The 4429-nt window shown below is 48.4% G+C and overlaps 1 long non-coding RNA gene across 2 annotated transcripts; it reads left to right on the top strand.

Annotated features, from left to right (window-relative positions):
* The first annotated feature begins 6 nt into the window (after positions 1 to 6).
* Positions 7 to 3850, top strand: LOC125611928. 2 transcript variants are annotated; one of them, XR_007342184.1, is made up of 3 exons: positions 7 to 1127; positions 1501 to 3479; positions 3801 to 3850. It is a non-coding gene; the product is annotated as an uncharacterized LOC125611928 (long non-coding RNA). The 2 variants fall into 2 exon arrangements; XR_007342185.1 differs by lacking the exon at positions 3801 to 3850 and having other exon boundaries at positions 12 to 94; positions 163 to 1127; positions 1501 to 2022.
* The last annotated feature ends 579 nt before the right edge of the window (positions 3851 to 4429 follow it).

The following is a 4429-nucleotide window of genomic DNA, read 5'->3' as shown; positions in this document are numbered from 1 at the left end:
CCGCGGGACCCGCCCACCTCTGCCGCGGGGCTGCTGAGCGGAACCTGGAATCCTCCTGCCTTGACCTCCTGAGACACTGGGATTACAGGCCAGTGTAAGTTTGCAGCACTTGCAAGATACCATGGTTATCTTCTTATGCTCAGAATTATCTATCTCCCACAGGCCGTGCGGTCCTCCAGGCAGCTGGCCGCTCGCCCTCCTGGGCTCCTCTTCGCTGCCGCTGCCGCCGCCACCCTGCTGGTTCAGGTGCGGCCCTGGCCGCCAGTGTGTACCCCCCGCATCTCACCCCCTGCTCCGGGTGGGTCCTGGCTCGCCTCCGCGCAGCTGCACCCCTAATCCCGGTGTTACACAGTAACTGTCCCCTTCGCGGAGACCCCCTCAGCGCCAGGACCTGCAGAACAGGCCAGCCGCCGGCGGACACGCAGGACCGCGGCACCCACAACCCAGGGCCCCCAAGCTCCTCGCCACAGCACGCGGCACACCGTCCTCCATCCTGTCTTAAGAGACTGGCCGTAGAGCACCGGGAGACGCCAGTCAGGGCCCAGCCGCCCGCACCCGCAGCAACCTTGCAAAGGTTGATTTTAGCGTGGGAGGTGCCAGAGGGCAGCTCCCTCCTCTCCTCCTGCTAAACTGGGAAAGTGCAAACCATCCTGAGAAGGCAGAAGAGGAAGGGAGGAGGCAGAAGGGACCCAGCCACGGGAAGGGCGCGGGAAAGCTCTGCTCCCGCTTGCCCTTAAGGCTCCCCTCGCCAGGTCTGCACGCGACCCCTCCCCACCTGCACACCCCGCTTTCCGGAGGAGGAAAGTTCCATCAACGTCCGGGGTCCCAGCTGCAGAACCGAGCCTTGGCCGGGCCGTCGGACTCCGGTGGGCAGCTGAGGAAACCCAGTCCTCCCCCAGCAGTTTCCATCGCTGCACGCGCTGGCTTCCACAGCTCACCCCACAGGTGGCCAGAGCTGCTCGGGTCCCCAGTGGGCCTGTCACCAGCAGGGATGGTTTGTAAGACGTGGGAGTGAAAAGGTTTCTGGTTGAGTTGAGGTTCCCCCAAGGACCCTGGACCAGCACTCAGATGAACTAACCTACTTCTGTAAGAAGAAAATTTTCCACCGACTCCTTCAAGTTTCCATTGTGAGTAGACTGTTTAAAGACAACGGACTGTTTCCACCAGCAAAGCAGAGTAATGAGAGAGTGAGAAGAGGAAGGAAGGAGAGGAAGAGGGAGGGAGGGAGGAAGACAGGGACAGAAGGAAGACTGAGGGAGGAAGGGAAGGAAACGAAGGAAAGGGAGGAACTTTTGGCTCAGTGTTTTTGTGAGCTTCAACTGACAGGTCTCAGGACATCCTCCAAAGAGTTGAGACCCATTTGGTTGGGGAAATTGGTAGTTAGCAATTGTTGGAAAGGAACAGGCTCTCTAAGCATCCACAAAATTCATGTTTTAAGTGAGGTGTGTTCCGGAAGACAGGGCAGGGTGGACGTTGCTTAAATCCTGTTGCCCCCAACAGGTGGTGGGAAGGATACAACAGGCATCTGGCAGAGCAGCACAGCCCAGGAGCCAGCAAGCCTGCAGAAAGACAGCCTCAATCATGACAAGGGACATGCTGGCTCACACAGGACATGCCCATGCTTATCTGCCAGGTTAGCAGAGCTGAACAGACCGACCAAGCCAGTACTACAAAGCCTGAGGGGAATGCACATGGGCCTGCAGCTGGCGTGGGCATGTCCCCACCAGCACTGTGGAAATGTCCAGAGCTTTGGAGCTGAAGAGAAGCTCTTTGAAATGAGTCCTGCCTTCCAAGGTGACAGACTTCTCAGAACACCCCTTCTCCAGGTTGACAGCCAAGGGCAAGTCTTGTCCTTGACTCTTATCAACATGTACAGGGGGCTCATGGTAGTGTTATAATGGCAAAAATCAGAAGCAGCCTAAAGGCCAGCTGCAGAGAAATGGCTAAGCAGTGGCACTGTCATGGACCTTATTGCTCTGTAAGCCCCCAAAATATAAAAGATGATGTACGCCTTTGCTCATATTTTTAAATTTATTGTGGTAAATTACACAAAACATAAAAGTCACTGAACCATTTTTCAGAGGACAGTTCAGTGGCATTTGCATGTGCTCTGTTGTGTCACCAGCACTACCTCCATCTCCAGAACTCTCCATCTTGCACCACCGAAACTACCAGTGGAGTGTGGTTCCCCATTCCCCTCCCACCCACCCTTCTGCTTTCTGTTTCTGTGACCTTGACTGCATGGGCACCTCTTGTGTCTTCTGGCTGGCTGATTTCACTCAGCACAATGTCCTCAAGGCTGTTCTACTTTCTTTGTAGCATCTGTCAGTTTCCTGCCTCTTAAGGCTGAGTCATGTCCCACTGTGTGTAGAGGCCACATCTTGCTTATCCACTCATCTGTTAATGGACACTTGGACTGTGCCCTCAGTTTATCTGTTGTGAATAATATTACTACAAGATGGGTACACTTCTTTGTGATGACCTGCACAGCCAAACCCTAAAAACCAGCAAGGGACAATGAGGAATTAAGAAAGACACACAAACACAGAGACAAATCTGGGACCCAGTGGGATACCCACCTCAGATGAAGGAGCAGTGGCCCAGAACTAGCTCAGCACTTTTGTTATATATAGGATCTCACAATCAAGAAGTTAGAGCACATTGTTGTTTGTTCACTAAAAAGTTACAGAACTAGAAACATTTTTTGTAGCTATTCTACTGTTGCAGTGCTGGGAACATCCTGTTATTACCCTGCTGAGCCCAAAACGCACATTGTCCAGAGTTTCTGCAGAGCAGGCAGGCTTGAAGTTTGCAGCACTTGCAAGATACCATGGTTATCTTCTTATGCTCAGAATTATCTATCTCCTGCAGCTGGCCTCTGGGCTCAAGGTCAAGACAGTTGTTGTTCTGTACCTTTGCACAGAAGTTCCTCAGTAGGGCATTACCATAGCTCCTGGGCAATCTCATGCTGCACTTTACACAGGAAGTTCCCAGAGTGAAGCACAGCCGCAGCTCTGAGGGAGTCAAAGACCAAGATCTAAGTCACTGCTCTCCACACTTCTTCACTTTTATTTATTTTTCAATTCATTTTATTTTTTTTTGGGGGGGGGGTGTACTGGGGATTGAGTCCAGGGCCTTGTACATGCTAGGCAAGGGCTCTACCACTGAGCTACAGCCCCAGCCTCTTTCACTCATTTTTAGCTTGACATTAAAGATGTTTCATCATTGTAAAAAGGATAATTTCCAATGTAGATATTTATTTTTAAATTCAAACCTTTATATCATCCTTTTTAATTATTTCAAATTCCATGTAAATAATATACCAATTCTATTACAACCATCACCCATTTTTAAAATATAAAAACAAGTTCTTCTTTAACAAATTTTTTATTACTTTTGTTTCCTCCTTGAATTGATGAGTTCTATCCTGCCTCCTCCATACATTTGAGATCTTCTGATGACACTTCTCTGCACAAAAAGTATGTAAATTTTAATTTCCTGTTACCATAATTTCTAAGTGTTAAAAACACATTTAGTGTCTTCATTACAACCATTTGTAGTGCATGATTATTCAAAATAAAAATAAATTATAAATCTTGAAAATTATCAGGCATAAAAGGTAACCTCTCATGATATCATATTAAGATTATGCAAGATGTGATCATTGGGGGATACAAGGTAGAGGTACAAGATCTCTCTGTATTCTTTTTTTTTTTTAATTTAAAAAATTTTAGTATTGGGGATTTTACTCAGAGGCACTTTACATCCCAGCCTTTTTTTTTTTTTTTTTTTTGAAACAGAGTCTTGCTAGGTTGCTGAGGCTGGCTTGAACCTGGAATCCTCCTGCCTTGACCTCCTGAGACACTGGGATTACAGGCCTGCACCACAGTACCCTTTTATTGTTTTTTATAACTGTGTATCAGTCCTCGATTACCTCAGAATAAGAAAGTTTTGTCTTAAAAATAGCTTTCCAGGAGGGGACCTCAGCTCTTAATGAAATAGGGCCCAGTTAGTTCATGAAGCCATAGGAAAATATCACTTATTCTAGAATGAGACCGAATCTGGAATCACCCATTTTCCCTTTTTGTCATGTGATGTAAGCACTGAGAAATCTGGTTTCCATAAAGAAATATGTTTTATTACAACAGAGTCACCAATCTGTTAGCTGTTCCATTTTTTTGAAATGGCAATACCAGTGCTCTGCCAATTGCTGTACTGTTTTGCTGGGCTGCTATAACAAAGTACCCCAAGTCAGGTGGCTTAAACAACAGAAATGCATTGCCCCCAGTTCTGGATGACAGAAGGTTGGGATCAGGGGGTGAGGGGTGAGCTTGCCCTGGGATTGTGAGAAGGCTCTGGTGCTGGTGAGCCGCTGGCCTCTGGCACTCCTGGCTGTAGAGACCTGGCCCAGTCCTGCGCTGTTTCCAGA

The sequence above is a fragment of the Marmota marmota genome, unplaced genomic scaffold, assembly GCF_001458135.2.
Source record: "Marmota marmota marmota unplaced genomic scaffold, marMar, whole genome shotgun sequence".
In the NCBI taxonomy this organism is placed as follows: domain Eukaryota; kingdom Metazoa; phylum Chordata; class Mammalia; order Rodentia; family Sciuridae; genus Marmota; species Marmota marmota.
Note: the sequence above shows the minus strand (reverse complement) of the source record. Positions and strands in the feature narration are given on the sequence as shown.